The sequence below is a fragment of the Carassius carassius genome, chromosome 7 (assembly GCF_963082965.1).
Source record: "Carassius carassius chromosome 7, fCarCar2.1, whole genome shotgun sequence".
NCBI lineage: Eukaryota > Metazoa > Chordata > Actinopteri > Cypriniformes > Cyprinidae > Carassius > Carassius carassius.
This window is the reverse complement of record NC_081761.1, coordinates 24191589-24210319: the sequence shown is the minus strand read 5'-3', so window position 1 is coordinate 24210319 and position 18731 is coordinate 24191589. Positions and strand designations below refer to the sequence as shown.

Genomic DNA, 18731 nt, shown 5'->3' with positions numbered 1-18731 from the left:
GTGACCAAACATCATTTGGACCCACCTCATGATGATATATGCCAGCATCCACTTCTACCTTTCATTCCATCAGTGTTTAGGAACCTACAGGATTTATGCCCTTGGAAATTTCAAAACAACATATCAGCTCTGTTGCCACCCTTCCCGTTCACATGTGCCATTTCACTGTCTACCCAACTTCAGTGGTTCAATTTAGAACCCGGTCTCATGAAGATGCATTATAAATAGTATGACAAATAAAAACATAACTTGTTGTAGTGATATGCAAAAATTTACTCTGGCGTGCATATAATATGCAGTTTTGCATGCATATGTTGCACATCTATCCCACAACCCTAATCCTACCCATTGCGTAACATATACATGCCAAAGGCAATTTTTGCATATAAATGGCACAAGTTTTTTTTTTTATTCTTGGCGTAGTATTTATACGCATTTTCATGAGATCGGGTTGTTCTTTACACTACAGTGCAAATTTTTATTTATTTATTTATTTTTTGCCAGTAATATCGAGAAATTATATTTAAATACATTTTCCATTTAAATATACTTTAAAATGTCATGTATTTCTGGGATGCAAAGCTGTATGTGTTTCGGGAGGCATTAAATATTTCTCATTATTATCAATGCCGTTTAACAGTTATGGTGATTCAAAACGTAGAAAACATGATACATTTTTTACATTCTTTTACATGAAATTAGATTATTAGAAGGTTCCAAAAAAACTTTGAATGAACAAAATGGGTCTTTTTTGTAATAATGTAAAAGTCTTCATTATCAAATTTCATCATTTTAATGCATCCTTGCTGAATAAAAGAATTCAGAAAAAAAAAAAATAAACTCAGCGCAAACTTTTGAATGGCACATATTCATTTAATAAAATCACTAGTATTGGTTGTGTAAAGTTATATCCGGCAATCTTCAGTGCCATAACTATGTAACGCCAGTAAAATGGGTAATTTTTGCATGATGTGGACAAGGATACAAGAAAAGGAGAGGAATATTACTCAGAAACACAGTTTTACAGCTCAGATAATAAATGTTTTATTGAGTGACTCATGTAAGTGCTTTAACAAAAATATGAGCATCACATTTCTGCTTTTAAACCCATGGGAACCCATTATGTCCACGAGTCGTTACTGTAACCTTAACACTTAACAGTGGTTTTAAACATTATGATGTTGACATATTGTACTGAACCCAGAACATACATTTATATAATAATATTACATTATGATTATCAGTTAAAGTTGATTATTAGAATATCTGTTACTAATCATCTAGTAATTAACATAAAATGCAGAATGCCCTATTAGAGAGGGTTGTCTGGTTTGTCCCTGCATTTCTCTTTCTCATAAACCAAAATATCTTGTAACGTAAGTGTTACGTAAGACAGAAACAGGATGTAAATGCATTAACACTCTTTATTAGTACTCAGCACAATGGTCAGAACACTGAACAAAAGACGGCTGTCTGCACAGTAGAACAGGCGGTCGGACACAACGCAGGATCGAAACTGTGACTCCCCACGCGTCGACCTCCACCACGAACTGGTGTGATGGATCAGGGGCAAAGAGGATGGGAGCCGAAACGAAGCGGCTCTTAAGTTTGGCAAATACAGCTTCCGCTGTATCAGACCACCTGAACGTCGTTCTGGGGGAGGTCAAGGCAGTCAGAGGCGCGGCTAGTTGGCAAATCCCAGAAACGTCTGTAGGGCCTTACGGGAATCTGGACTTGGCCAATCTATCACAGCCTTAACCTTGTCAGGATCCATACGCATTCCCTCAGACGAGACGATGTACCCTAGAAAAGGAACAGACTGTGCCTGAAAAACGCATTTCTCCGCCTTGACAAAAAGCCCATTCTCTAGCAACCTCTGAAGCACTCGTCTGACATGCTGAACGTGTTCCTGGAGAGAAGACGAAAGATCAATATGTCATCCAGGTAGACATATATGAATTGGTCAACCATATCTCTCAGCATGTCATTGACGAGTGCCTGGAAGACCGCTGGCGAGTTGGACAGCCCGAAAGGCATAACCAAGTATTCAAAGTGCCCCCTAGGGGTATTAAACGCGCTCTTCCATTCATCACCCTTCCTTATGCGAACCAAATGATAAGCGTTACGTAAATCCAATTTTGTGAAGATGGATGCTCCCTGTAATCGCTCGAAGGCTGAAGACATCAACGGTAAAGGATTAGTATTCTTCACCGTGATGTTGTTCAACCCTCGGTAATCAATGCACGGTCGCAGAGACTCATCCTTCTTCCCCACAAAAAAGAACCCCGCCCCTGCTGGAGATGAGGAAGGTCTAATGAATTTGGATGCTAGAGAATCAGAAATATATTTCTCCATAGCCTCCCTCTCTGGAACAGAAAGTGAATATAACTTGCCCTTAGGCGGAGACTCACCTGGCACTAAGTCTATGGCACAGTCATAGGGACGATGTGGAGGAAGAGAAGCAGCACGAGACTTACTGAACACTTCTGTCAGGTCCTGGTACTCCCCGGGCACGTTAGACAAATTCACTGCCTCCTCCTGAAATACAGACACAGGTACAGACGAACACGCAGACAATAGGCATGACTCATGACACGTATTACTCCACATAGATACAGAATTGTGCCTCCAATCGATTATGCTGTGTGAACCAAGGATGACCTAGTACGATTGGTGCAAGAGGTGAGTTCATGAGGAGGAATGTTATTGTCTCAGTGTGGTTGCCAGACATGATGAGAGTGATGGGTTCAGTAGCGTGTGAAATGTTGGGAAGCTGTTGTCCATTAAGAGCATTGACAGAAATCTTATACGTGAGAGGGGTGATAGGAATGTGAAGACGGTGAGCCAGTCCTAAGTCCATAAAATTACCTTCTTCCCCCGAATAAAGCCTTGGTGTCATGTATGTTGGTTGCCCACCTTAGTCTTACCGGAAGGAGAGTAGATGATGATGGTGATGATGAGGTCTTCTCGGCGGAGATCCCACCCGATAGTAGCCTCATAGTTACTCCCGGGCTTGATCTTTTAACGGGCATGAGTGGATGAAGTGGCCCGCCCTCCCGCAGTATAGACACAGTCCTTGGGACCTCCGCCGTTCTCTCTCCTCCCGGGAAAGCCAAGCTCTACCCACCTGCATGGGCTCAGGATCGTAAATGGGACTGACCATATCCAGGTTGTCAGAGCGCATGGTCTCTGTGCCGCGAAATGGATGGTTCTGTTGGAAGCGACCCATTCTGCTCAGCCGAGCATCCACTCGTAGTGCTAACTCAATAAGTCCATTGAGACTGGTAGGAAGGTCCAGCATATAAATCTCCCTCTGGACACGGTCTTGGGTCTTGATTCTCCCACATCGCTGTTCCCCAGAGAGCCGCTTTGCCCGATAACAGCGTCCACACAAACGCCACCTTGGACTATTCCTGATCGAACATCTGTGGCTGTAATGAAAAGTGCATAGAACAGCGGGTCAAAAATGCTCTGCAAAACTCTGGTTCACCTGCATATCCATCTGGTGTAGGCAGTCTCGGTTCTCGCCGCGGCCGCGGCTCTGGTGGAGAGGGCTGAACTGGCGGTGTGGGCGGCGCAGTGGGAACTCTTAGCTGTTGTAGTTGTTGGGTGAGCTCGGACACCTGCGTCACAAGCGCTTGGACCGCCCGTCCCGTGATAGAGATGTTCTCCTCTTGGGTGTCCATTCTTGCGATGCTTCGAGCCGCAAACTCGTCCAACGTCGTAGCGCCTGCTACATCCATAAAGGGTCAGATTGTTCTGTTACCTAAGACAGAAACAGGATGTAAATGCAATAACGCTCTTTATTAGTACTCAGCACAATGGTCAGAACACTGAACAAAAGATGGCTGTCTGCACAGTAGAACAGGCGGGCGGACACAACACAGGATGGAAACCGTAACGCAGGGACCTCGGTGGACAACTGGTGAAGGTGCTCAGTCCAGTGATGATCCCTTGAATGGTACTCCGGTCCAGTGCAGTAAACCCTCGTGATGGTGCTCGGTGATTCAGTGCAGAGCAATAATCCAGGTTTGAACACGACGAAGACACGGGAAATCCAATCAAATGAAACAGACACAGGAACAGGTACAGGAAACACACCGGGAAGCACAACGATATGACAACATGAGACACTGGTTACTTAACTTATAAAGGGAACAAACAATAGAATCCAGCTGGCGCTACTGATCACCGCTGATCAGTGACCACGCCCACAGACACACACAACAGCACACTAGATGAGAGAGAGACAGTGAATTCATGAACCGTGACAGTAAGAACACCGAATAGGAAAAAAGGAAATAAAAGGAGTAAGCCAGTACCTTTTAACCATCAGAAGACCTTGTTTTGAGCAGCAGAGATGAAAAGATCTTTTACCTCGTTATAAAACACATGCTCCTTTAAGCCGTATGATATACTGCATGTCTATTATTCCCTAATACATTGAGCCCTGTATCTTACACACACAAGGACTGTAATAAAAAAATGTCTAGCTGATATTACGCCCAATGTGTAATGCCACTGAAATAAGGATCCTAGTAAATGTATGACAATACCATATTCATGTATGATAATGTCTGTGATGGGGGACAAAACAGATTGGGTTAAGAGGACACACAATATGGTAAAGTTTGCAGCGTTCATCCATCCACCCTTGTACCACCTAGCAAGAAAAAAAGGGGGTTCCGGAAAGGTTGTGGTGGTAATAACATTGCTCATGTTGGGTAAAGAAGCAGAGAGCGTGTAAAGACAGACCTGGTTCCTATGGGAGTACAGGACCAGCTGCGAGCACAGGGTGTGAAGTGTAGGGTTTCCTCTCAACATGGAGACTGCCAGTCTGAGGGCTGTGCTTCACAGGTATGCCACAGACACTGAGGACGTTCATGTTTCAGCCCACACCAGACCACCTGGGATGCTTATCTCCCCGTGGAGTACCATGTTTCACACACACACACACACACACACACACACACACACACACACACACACACACACACACACACACACACAGTTATACATATTAGGTGAACATGCACACAGTTTTTCTCTCACATACCCACGTTAATATGCAGGGCCACACACATCAAGTTCATATACACACCACTGACAGCCACACACACCTTGTCTCGGTGCAGAACTCTCACACACAATCACTCTTACACACACAAACTAACTGACACACTCACCGGGTGTGACCATCAAACAGACAAGCCCATAATGAGTAGATGTGCTCTAGCCAGTGACCCACGTCTGCTGTGGGCAAGTTTGTGTGTGTTGGATGAATGCATGGGGCGTCATCCGGCCGGCAGGCTGCTTGACCCCTCACGGCCTCTCTGCTATCTGCTGTCACAGATCAATGCCCCCAGCTCTCGTTCTCCACGTTTCCTCACACCACTCATCTTAATGCCCCGCTCGCTACCACGGGGCAGTATCCTGTGTGGGCAACATATAACACTATAAGAGTGATCATCATTTCTAAAGGTCTGTTTAGTTTCATTCCAAATGTTTTCATTTTAGAAAGCACAGTTTTTCCCTTAACTTTGTCTTACACTAAGACAATGGGAAGATTCAAGATTATTATTTAGTGGATCTCAATGACACTCAAGTACTAAACTGTATTTTGTTAAGTAATTTTATTTAGTCTTTTTAGTTTAGTTTTGCCAGTTTGAAGTAGCATACTAGAATGAAGACTCTGCAGTAGATGGTACATCACTTACATGAACAGTCAAGCTGCAATTAATAATCACAGACAATAAATAAAATAAAATTGTATTTATATAAAAATATATATTTTTATAACTATCAAAAAAAAAAAAGATTGTGAAAACAATTTCCACTCAGCAACTGCAAGTGGATGTAAAACAATTATGAGGAAAAAAATAGTAACATTGAATTAAAAATAATATTCTGAATCAGAAAAACTGAAATAGTATTTTCTTGAAAAACACACTCCAATAATATTCTTTTACCACTTAAAAAAGAAAAAACCCTGAAATGGGCACTTATAAAGTTTTATACATTTACATTTTTACAAACAGTTCCAAAACAATTTTATTTTCAAATAATGGCATTGTGTTTGATAAATTTCTCCAATTAAATGTCTTGCTTATTGCCAGCTTTTTGTAATTTAAAAAAACACACAAAAAATAATCAAATTTATGTCTGCATTATTTGATAAAATTATTAAGAATGCACATTAAAACATTCTGTGATTATTATGTAAAAAATATAAGTGATATTTGTATATTTCTTCTAATTTGTTTTAAATGACAAATAATTTTCTACACAATAAAGCTTTGCAGATTGGGAGGTAAAAATTTGAAGCTGTGGGCTACGTCCACCTCTGCCCTGCTGACATGCAAAGGTGAGTGGGGCACATGACATACCCTGAAGCCAACAATTACCTCTTTTGTCTTGTTGTCAAACAGAGAGTTCATATATCTTGCTCTCTCACCTCTTCTGTGCACATGGTCTCATCATTATCATCAGATGAGCCCTGCCACTGTGGTGTCATTACTGAACTGAATGATATGGTTGCTCACATCCCTGGCAAAGTTGTAAGTCTACAAAAACAAGTTGAGAAAACTCAAAAATCTGCTGAAGGTGGTTGCTTTAAACTTTTAATTTTTTATAGTGCAGCTTAAACTGTAAATGGCTGAGGACATAGCCCTGGGGGGGGCCGGTACTCAAGATGATGGTTTGGGAGGTCTAGTCATAGATCCTGACGGCCTAAGGTATGTTAGTCAGGAAGTCTAGGATCTAGTTGCAGTGTGGTGTACAATCCAAATGCCTTTGTTTCATCAGTTAATGTCAGTGGTAGCTTTGAATGCTGAACTGACATCAATGACCAGTTTTCTAACATAAGTGTTTTGATTCTATAGATGGGAGAGGGCCAAGTGTGTGATAAATGATGTGGTATCATATCCACTGTAGAATGGTTTTGCCCATAAGCGCACTGGATAAGGTGTCCAATGTGGGTGGGATGTAGGACTTGATATGGGTCATGACCTGCTGCTTGAGGCACTTCACTAAGGCAGGGTTGAATGCAATGGGGAAACAGTCATTCAGGCATGATGCCACTGAATTTTTTAATTTTATTTATTGTTTTGCCACAGCAATTATGGTGGCAAAATGGAAGATCTTTTGCCTTTTACTTTTTGAAAAGTAAACATTTTTTGGGAATTTTTTTCTTTTTTCTTCTTTTTTGCCTTTGAACCTCACAGGTAATCTCAAAATATTTAAAGCTCAATACACTATTATTCTCCATATCCTGAATAAATACAGACGTCGTGACTTTTTTATATGCTCTTTTAATGTTCAATTTATGAGTATTCCTCTATCCACAAGTCAAAAGCATATTCAGAACATGAAGGCTAGCAGCACTGCCCACACACATTGACTAAATGCGGTCAAATAGAGCCAAACCACAAGAACTCGAAATTAGGCATTTAAAAGTCCAAATATTCAAAATAAATTAGAATGTAACTAGGATTGACTAAATGCAGATATTAAAGATAAGTACCTTAGAAATAAAGAAACCCTATGTTGTGTTTACACAAGACACACATAAAGTTATTTGTAGTAAGATGTTTACTGATGTTTATATTAACTTTCCCAATTTCAATATCCAATTTCAATATCTAATATAATAAAATATCTAATAAAAGTCTGGCCTAGCTCGAACTTTTTTTTTTTTTGTGGGGGGGGGGGGGGTGATTATACTTATACAATTGCAATTATACTTATGAACTGTATAATCAAATTTATGACATTTTAAAAGGTATGATTCACACACAAATTAAATTCTCTTTTTTTTCTTGGACAAAGAGCTGAATCAGTGTGATTTGTGGAGGGAAAAAGTGAACCAGATCACCTGAAAACTGCAATCCCCATTAATCTTAAATGCATAAATGAGCAATTCTTTAAATTTGAAAATTTTCCCTTTTGTGTTACAAGAAAGAAAGAGAGTCATAACAGTGAGTAAATGATGACAGAAAATGTTCCTTTAATAGGCGTTTAATTCATGCCCTTTTCTAAAAAATATTGATCTATTTCATTCTTAAGTGGCCTCCTTTCTTTTCCTTCCACATAAATTATAAAAGTCACAGAGAAATCCAGCTCAACATAATTTATAGCATACTTTGGACTTCTTACCATGCGTCTTAAGATTTTCTATGAAGTGGTATACTGCATGATGTAACATTTAGCTCTCACCATGTCCATCACTGGCTATTACTCATCGGCATCCAGCTGTCATAAAGTCCAGTGCAGTAGTATTAGGAATGCCTCATAAATTATGACTGCTTCATAAATACAGGGTAACAAATCATTGTGCGGTGACTTTAGTTTACCTCAGCCTCCCTCCATCCATCCTTACTGCCCACCGTGGCTCAATTGCACTCTTTGAGTCACTGGCCAAGCCTCAAATAGTGTTGCTCTTGAGTAGCATCCAACTGGAAAAACAGTTGATATCTACTTATACAGAACAGGTCTGAACTATTAGCTTTAGTGATACAGGAGTGTCTTTTTTATTTTTATATTTTAATTGCATCATTTCAACTCATTTGTATGAGGCAATGTCTTTCCTTAAATTTTCTGAATTTTTATATATATTTTTTTGTTTTAGTCAAAGCTTCTTATTTGTCAAAAATTACCTTAATTTAGTCAATAACTTGTCATGTCAATTGCTTTAAAGCGCCGTAATTATGTTAGCAGAAATTATTGTGCGTGTCAACATTTAAACATTTATTAACAAAATAAAACGTTAAAACTGTCATTGCTATGAAAACTTGAGCTCCTGAAATAAAGTTAATAACAATGTTTTTAATCATACTGACATACTTTTTATAAAATCTTTGATATTACTGATGAAATCAAACATTGATTAACATTCCATTGACTATATTAACACTACTTGTCTAGCTCTTAATTCAAACCATAAACATACTGTTGTTTTAAAGTTTGCTGCAATGTAACACAGTAGTGTCACAATATAACCTGAAGTTTCGCAAAACAGGAAGTGCCTCATAGCATAACACCAGATATCGCATTTCTTGCATTCTCACCGCATCACTTCCCGTACCTCATCTGAATGCAGATACCGTAGAAACTAGAGAAACGGAACCGATTGCCCTTCTATTGTGTGGATCATTGACAATCCTTAACCACATACAGCTATTAAGTTTGAGCGATGATATAATGGCTCTTTCTTTAAAAATGATACTATAAATTCAGCATTAAAAATCTATCTTAGGTCACATTTTGTGGGACCTCTAGGCTAAAGTAAACCTACACCTGCTATTGCTTAAGAAGGCACTAAAAACACACACCATGAAAAAAAAAGTATCTTTGGTTTGGCAATCCAAATAAAGAGGGATGTGCATGCGACTAAAGTACTGTTGGAGAGCCCCATGCTGGGCCAACCCTTTGGGTCACTGGCAGCAGATAATTGGAGCTGAATAATAACTTATATCCCGGCCGTAATGATCGGGGCTAATGACTGAGACTGAAAGAGACTGAAAAGAATAAGAGAGCAGCATGAGAGTGAGTAAACATGAGGGAAGAGGGAGGGAGGGAGGTAGAGAGCAAGAGAGAGCAAGCCATGGAGAGCTTCCTTATGTTTTGTGTCATCTGTGTTGCAAATTAGCAGCGGGAAAAAAAAGCTAAGCGAGTGGAACAGATGGACCACACTGGTGGGGGCTAATACGGACGGTCCTTGGGTCAGATATTTACTCCTAATTAGCCCAAGGAATGTGACGCATAAGAGCGGAACAGATACGTTGCCATTATGACTGGAATTTCCTTCCTCTGTGGCATGCAGTGCTTTAACCTGATTAGGTATGGCACTTATCTGAGAGATCAAAGAGCTCCTGGAACTGGTGACGTAGTGGCAGGGTGGCGGCACTTGGAATGCTACGTTCTGTTCTTTACCGTATTTGACACATTTCATTCAGGCTCCTTTAAAATTACATTTTACATAAGTAATCAAAAAGGATAGACTATAATTTTGATATAAAAAAAAACCCTGCATCTAAAAATCTAAATTTCATCCAGAGATGAAATGCTGAGAATTGATCGCATCTCATTCAAATTTTCTTATTTTCCCAGTAAAAGATTTCTAAAAGATATATTTACTTAAGAATGACATAAGGCTGGCTTTTTAGAAAATATACTGTATCTTGAAATGTTTTTTTCTTCCCCTCTTGGCAATTTTTTGTGTATATTTATATAATCAATATTTACTTATATATGTACAGTGGAATCAGAAAAATTAACCTGACTTCGCTAAATTGAATCAGAATCATTATTTAAAAATAAAATTTATATAATATAAATGGGTAAAGCCTACATGCATAGAGCCAATGTAATAAGAAAAATAAATTTGATCTAATTAAATTTGATCAGATTCATTTTATATATATATATATATATATATATATATATATATATATATATATATATATATATACACATATACATATATACATATATACATATACATATACATATATACATATACACATATATACATATACATATACACATATATACATATATACATATATATATATATATATATATACACATATATATACATATATATATATATATATATATATATATACACATATATACACATATATATATATATACACATATACATACATATATATATACATACATATATATATATATATATATATATATATATATATATATAAAACTTCAAGTATTGTTTATTCATTTGCTTGTGTGTTCACATAATAATGCTCTGTTCAGTGCATCAGGAAGGCAAAAGCCCTCCTTTTTTTGATTTATGCAATCGTTCTGGGTGGTTTGTTAGACTTGGAGGGATAAACAAGAAATTAACATAACAACTACCAAAGCTGCTTAGCCACTTACTAATTAAAGTTGAGCACTGCAATGGGAAAAGCTAAATTGGTCATTAGGAAGTTTAATCATAACACATACACACACACACACACATATGGCATAACAATAAGCTCTGCTTCCAGTCAAGACAAACAGAGCCACAAACAATTGTCTATGAGAACTAATACATTTTCCAGAGTACATATACTTTTAATCATGGAGAATCAGACATTGCTGTTTAAAGTGGACTTGAAAACCTAGAAGACAAGAGCAAGACTTAATCAGCATTGATTGGACTAAATACACAAACCAAATCGTGGAGACCTGGGGATTCTTCTTCATAAAAATATTCATATGGCCTGGGTTAACTTGAGGTAAACAATCTTTGAAAGGGTGATTGAGCACCTAAGCTGACTTGAAAAACTGCAGGATGGGAGCCAGACATTAACCACCCAGCAGTGATTGGACTGAGGACACAAACAATATCAATAACTCATCAACACACATTTGATAGTACACAGGCAGTCAAAATGTGTAACACTTTTGATTTCATGGCTATTATTAGCATGGCCTCTGCACATTTGAAGTTCAGTTGTTTTTGACTTATCGAGCTGTCTCCTTTCTCTGGCCACACATATTTCAGACTGGAAATGATGTCAGGTTCCAGCATTAGTGCCATATGCAGCGAGCTATCTTTGAGTCCAAGACCCACCTCACATTGAGAAACAACATCTGCGTACCTCCTGTGGACCTCGGTCTGTGCGTGTTTTCTGCAGGTGGACTCCCATTGAGACCAAAAAACTGCTTTGGACTTCCATCCCTAATGAATGAACTTACCGTTAGTGTTCAGTGGTGTTACCAGCTGCCAGGTACACATGCTTAATTTAAGTTAACCCTTTAAATCCCAGGTTTAGGGAGATTCTTTCCTGACATATTTGGGAGTAACGCATCACTGTAAAAACCTTAGTAAAAACAGGTTACACTCGTCAAAACTGATCTTACGTCAACCATTATTCTAAAATGATCCGTTTTTAAGATGTGCGTACAAGTCATTTCAGTAACACTTTAGTATAGGGACCTATTCTCATTATAGTTGCTTATTAGCATGCCTATTACTAAGATACTGGCTCTTTATTAGTACTTATAAAGCACATATTCTGCATGACCATATTCAACATTGTAAATACCTCAATCAACCCAATTAATTGAATTTAATTCTGTTTGATAGGACTGGATTCTTTTGGACTGATGCAAATTAGGATACTGTTAAGTAGATTTAAAATGTCAAGTACATTACAGTTGAAAATAATCCAAATATGCAATTTAAAAGACGAGGCCAATTTGGAATTCTAATGGAACATTCTGGAGAACATCTTGAGGAAATGCCAGCAAAAGCAGGGACTGTCTGTGAAAAAACAGGAACATCTGGGTCACAATAACAGAAATCTACATTTGCCATTTGTCATGAATCTAGAAGGCCCTGCATTTTAACATATACAACAAATACCCATTTTATTACAATTGTACTGGTTCAGCTCTGACAAGTTCAATAACAGCCATATAGCTGTCTCAGTAACCGGGTTCACCTTATTTATGTAAATAAGTCCTAGTATAGCCTACATGATAATTAATCATCCCTTTCTAGATGCATTTATCCTTTGCTTGATCCTTTGGTCTTTTCTTTGGCCTGTCTGGAGATTGTTTTCTAATGTGGCTTTTATTGGTGTTTTTGTGGAAGCATTAATTGTAAACAGGATGTGTTTTGTGTGGTCTTTAAGAAAAAGTGTTTCATATTCCTGCTTGGACATTCTTCAAAACAGCCTCTTGCAACTTACAAATTACTTATGCTGAAGTGCTGAATGAGCCACATGTGACAATTATATAAATAGTCACTCTGGGTTTGTCTGGTAAAGATGTGCTGCAAGATCACACAAGTAGATTCAGCTATAGCTAATGCAATCCTCAACCGCAATGCATCATTAGCGAGGAAAACAGCAGCTACAAGGCATATGATTTATGTTTCCCCACTAACCCACCTGCAAATAAAATCTCACTTTCATAGTTTTGCATGAGTAGGAGGCTCACAGAGCGTTGCATATAAGTAGAAGCAAGCGAAACAATGTGAACAATGATTTATACAGGCACTGCAGAGAGCGTCTGTCAAACGCAGCCCTCAGGAAGCGTTCACAGAGAAGAGGGATAAAGGAGAGGCAGCAGGCCAGAGGTTTGAATACTCACAGTTCTTGACCTTTTGGCATTAGAAGTCTTGTAAGTTCAAACCTCAGCTATTACCAAGCTGAGCTTATCTCAAGTGGCTATACAGACAAAGACTGGAGCCCCAACAACAGGTTCCTATATACATGAATGCCTTTGGATGCTAGACTAGACAAATACCATAAACATGTCTGTACAATCTTCATTTAATGGTTTAAGTACAATATATTTAGCACTGTGTAAATGTCATGTTAGAGTCACCGATTGGGATTGCATGGAGAAAAAAGAAATGAGGCAAACTAAATGCATAAGAACTGTTGCAACATCTCCCGGACACTAAAAAAATACCTTTAAATATAAGGCAAATGTAGTCTGAAAAGTTTTAAGAACTCACAAATGCTGTAGTGTTACGACCACTGTTTGTAAAACAGCTTTTGCACACAATGCATATTTCTCCAGGTAGATTTGGCTAAATAAATAAATAAATAAAGAAAAGAAAAGAAAAGAATTTGGAAAACATCCTTGTAACATAAGAATAAGAAGAATGCATGCAATTACACTGAAAGGGGTCCGTTTCGAGTTTAAAAGCAATGCAAAAGCACTAATTTGGTGTATTTTTCATTTAAGAATGTCGTGGCATACTGTATCTTCATATCATGTCATGTCATGGAGTTTGACAGCCCAAGTCCTCATTCATTACTGTATATTTAAAACAGTGAGCACAATTGACATGAAGCATGAATAGGAAGGAATCACAACAGCACATTGGATTATGCTTTGACTGGGGACACGGATGGAGCATATAATCACCAGCATTAAACTGCTACAACTGTTTTTCTTTCTGAAAAGCATATGCAACAAGAAACCAGCAGGTTATGTGGGCTGAGCTGTCGTATTCTGTCACAGAGCTCATCATCTGGAAAGCATTGCATTCTAACTATTGTGTACAAACATCTGATGAACATCTTTGGAAATATACAGATGAAACAGCAGATGGGCAAATGGTCTGAAAATGCCAGATGAACGTCTAGGAAATGTATGCTTCTGAGAGGTGATAAGCTATTAGATGCTTGAACGTCTATGGAATAATACTCTTTCCAGCAAGGGGAAATAAATAAATAAATAGTTTATGACACCTTTATGAGGACATGATTGTAATTTGAACGCTTTTTAATATGTAAAAACTTTTAGTTTGAGTATTTACATTCAAATAGGTTTCCACTGAAAGTCTCAGAGCCTAAAAAAAAAAAAGAGAGAGATACTGATTGACATTGATTTCAAATGGCATAAAGTTAATTATTGTACATTCTTTGGCCATTTTGCCTATTTTTCTTTCTCGAAGAATGTTTACTTCAGCGTTTCCAGTTTATAACTTCCACAAAATCATTACATTTCTCTCAGAGCCTGTAATATGTATGAATTTATAAAAATGTGGAAAACATATGCAGGAATCTGCCCCCTGAACAACAAAACACATAAAATTGCATCTTTTGCACCCTTGTAAAAATCACTTCTTATACAGTATGCTCACATATGCCAATTTTTAGGGGGGAAAAAGAAAAAACAGGTTGCCAGTTTGGTGCACAACAGAATAGCATTTCCCCCTTGGGCTATGTGCCTCCACAGATGTTTCATTCAGCCTTTGCAGCATTTGGCCACTTTAAAGGTGCTTCAGCCACTGCATTCCCTCCCATTGTACTGTGAAGGAGAGAGAGAGCGAGTGAGGGAATGACAGGGACAGGCTGTTTACCACCACCCCCTCTTTTCTCCCTGTGTTAGCTTGAGGGAGGCAAAGAGATGGGGGTTGGGGGACATTGGGGCGGCAGCACAATTACGAAGGGTCCAGCTTGGAGCTCCGGGCGGCACAGAGGGTCATAGAATGGAGCTGCACGTCTGGGCCTCCCGAATTCTGAATCCGCTGGGTGGGTGGTCTCCTCTCTCCACACCCATTCTCTCTCTCTCTAATTCACTCACCCGCTCTCTCGTTCCTCTGCTATCCCAACACCTCCAAGAGAAACCATTAGCTCATCCACTCTGGCCAGCACTTGAGCTCTGATGTGGCAGTCAGTGGCTCATTCAGAGCTAGATTAGAGAGCCTCATGGGCGAGCTGCATGGCCAGGCCCACAGAGGGACTAACTGGGTGGCAGTTAGCACTAATCCTGTCACTGATTACCTCTGGCATGAGGAAATAAACAGTAATAATGAATATACAACCCCTTCCATCAACATGCACAAACACTTTCAAACATTTACAGACCTGTGCTTCTTTTTCCTCATCCCCACACGTCTAGATTACACACACACACACATTTCATTTGGTCCCCACAATGTAGACAACACACTCATTTATTACCAAATCTGACACTTGTTGTATATTCATTACAACACTTCCCAAATAGCACAATAAACTCCATACACAAACATACACTACCGTTCTAGTGAAACAATACATATTTTGTTTACAAGCATTTCATTTGTCATTAAGATCATTTTCTGCCACAATATACAATATTTTGAAATTAAAAAATACTAATTTTTTTTTTTAATGTGTGTATATTTTAACTTAAAGTTGTTGGATACTACAAGAGATGATATCTACATCAAAACACCACTTATTATTACAACAATTATTAATTGTGTTACTAAACAGAATTATTTTTGTAACACACTTCTGCTTTCTCATACCTACAGTGACACCTTGTGTCTATATGTGGTTTTACATGGTCCCAGCAGGATTTACTATTAGCCAGGTGTCTCTAAAATGATACTCCACCCCAAAATGAAAATGTAATCACTTACCCCCATGTCGTTCCAAACCCGTAAATGCTTTATTTGTCTTCAGAACACAATTTAAGATATTTTGGATGAAAAACGGGAAGCTTGTGACCGTCAAGACTGCCATAGACTGCCAAGTAAAAAGTATTGTCAAGGTCCAGAAAAGTATTAAAAGCATTGTCAGACAACAATTCTTTTTGTATGCGAAGAAATCAAAAATAACCTTGACAGTGTAATTTACTTGGCAGTCTATGGGACAGTCACAAGCCTCCCAGTTTTCATCCAAACTATCTTAAATTGTGTTCTGAAGACGAACAAATCTGTTATGGGTTTGGAACCTTTTCAAAAGGTACTTCAAAAGGATTTCGATGTTTGTTTTTGGATCACTGTCCTGATAGAAGATTTAACCCTGGTCCATTATGCAAGTCCATGATGCCATATATCTGAAAATGTATCCAGGACCTGAATCCAATGAATGTATCCAGCCCACAACATGAAAGATCCAGCAGTATATCTCGGCATGGGGTCCCTGTGATATCCCTGTTTATTACATTTACATTTATTTACATTTAATCATTTAGCAGACGCTTTTATCCAAAGCGACTTACAAATGAGAACAATAGAAGCAGTCAGGTCAACAAGAGAACAACTACAGTATACAAGTGCCATTTTTTATTTTATTTTTTTTTTTATAAATGAAAAGACAAGAAAAGGAAAAGTGCTAGTGTTAGTTGGTTAAGTGCAGGCGAAAAAGATGAATCTTTAGATGTTTCTTGAAAATGAGTAAAGACTCAGCTGTAAGAATTGAGATTGTGAGGTCATTCCACCAGCTGGGCACAGTCCAAGAAAAGGTCCGTGAGAGTGATTTTGAACTTCTTTGGGATGGCACCACAAGGCGTCGTTCACTTGCAAAGCGCAAACTTCTGGAGGGCACATAAGATTTAACCAGTGAGTTTAGGTAAGTTGGTGCCGTGCCAGTGGTCGTCTTGTAGGCAAGCATCAGTACCTTGAATTTGATGCGAGCGGCTACTGTTAGCCAGTGTAACCTGACGAGGAGAGGAGTAACGTGAGCTTTTTTCGGCTCATTGAAGACAACCCTCGCTGCTGCATTCTGGATCAACTGCAGAGGCTTGACAGTACATGCAGGAAGGCCCGCCAGGAGAGCATTACAATAGTCCAGTCTGGAGAGAACAAGAGCTTGGACAAGAAGTTGGGTTGCTTGCTCTGACAGGAAGGGTCTAATCTTCCTAATGTTGTTCCTAATGGCAAACCTGCAGGACCGGGTCGTTGTAGCAATGTGGTCTGTGAAGCTTAACTGATGATCCATCACAACTCCTAGGTTTCTGGCTGTCCTCGAAGGAGTTATGGTTGATGAACCCAGCTGTATAGAGAAGTTGTGATGAAGCAATGGGTTAGCTGGAATCACCAGGAGTTCGGTCTTCGTAAGGTTAAGCTGAAGGTGATGGTCATTCATCCAGCTAGAAATGTCACTCAGACAGGCTGAAATGCGAGCAGCTACCGTCGGGTCATCTGGCTGGAATGAGAAGTAGAGTTGGGTGTCATCAGCGTAGCAGTGATAAGAAACGCCATGCTTCTGAATAACAGATCCTAATGATGTCATATAAATGGAGAAGAGAAGTGGTCCAAGTACTGAGCCTTGAGGAACACCAGTAGCAAGGTGGTGTGACTTTGAAACATCACCCCTCCAAGACACACTGAAGGATCTGTCAGAGAGGTAGGACTTAACCCACAGGAGAGCGGTTCCAGAGATGCCCATCCTTCTGAGGGTGGACAGGAGAATCTGGTGATTAACAGTGTCAAAAGCAGCAGACTGGTCCAGTAAGATGAGTACCGAGGATTTTGAAGCTGCTCTTGCTAGTCGCAGGGCTTCAGTAACCGAGAGCAGAGCAGTCTCAGTTGAGTGGCCACTTTTGAAGCCAGATTGGTTGCTGTCCAGGAGGTTGTTCTGTACAAGGAACATAGAAAGCTGGTTGATAACAGCTCGCTCAAGTGTCTTTGCAATGAATGGAAGAAGGGATACCGGTCTGTAGTTTTCAAGAAGCGCTAGATTTAGAGATGGTTTCTTGAGCAGTGGGCAATCCCTTTAAAGCCATTATGTAAACTCCATAAAGCTCTTTTTTATTTACATATTTTCTTTCAGACACCTTCTCAATAATCTTCTGCTGCACATCACAACTATATTCTTTGGTTGTACTTATATTGAAGTATGGTTAAGGAAATTTGGCCTTTGTGTTACCTCATGTCTGTAGTCTCCCTGGTGGGCTAAAAATGGAAATATGAATGGAAATGTACTTTGTAGATTTTTTTAAACATAAGCATTTCTAGTGGTGCTAATTATCATGGCCAATGAATGAATGGAAGATCAAAAGGATAAACAGTGCAGAATTATTTTCATAGCCTTCTTTGCTCAAATTATATAATAATTCTGTATCATTTGTGTACTATTATGTCTGTTTGAGTCACAAATATGCACCCTTAAAGGGTTAAATAAGGTACAAAGCGTACATTTTAAAAAGGTACCACCCCAGTGACATCTTATTTCCCTTTTATTTCTGAAAAATTCTGAAAAACTACTCTTATACATACAACATAACTTATAAAGTGAGAATATCTAAAATGAAATAAATTGTAATTGAAAGTTTAATGCACCACATACTGTATGTTCCTCTACATCTGTATTTCCCCGTTTTCCTTTAATGCAAACAAAAATAGTGTACACAACCTGTTTATTTTAATTAGTTGTATTAATCAAATGCAGCAAACGGAGCTTTACAAAAGAGCACAAGTTCCTTATATGCCTTTTTTGGGTAACTTAACTGCTGCATCCTGTGGTGGTCATAGAAGTGGA

At 38.9% G+C, this 18731-nt stretch overlaps 1 long non-coding RNA gene across 1 annotated transcript; it reads right to left on the bottom strand.

The window, feature by feature from the left end:
- Nucleotides 1–1591: 1591 nt before the first annotated feature.
- On the bottom strand, nucleotides 1592–2555 carry LOC132143103 (uncharacterized). The gene is made up of 3 exons (XR_009434191.1): nucleotides 2412–2555; nucleotides 1723–1803; nucleotides 1592–1653 (listed from the first exon to the last, which is right to left on the bottom strand). It is a non-coding gene; the product is annotated as an uncharacterized LOC132143103 (long non-coding RNA).
- Between the last annotated feature and the right edge of the window lie 16176 nt (nucleotides 2556–18731).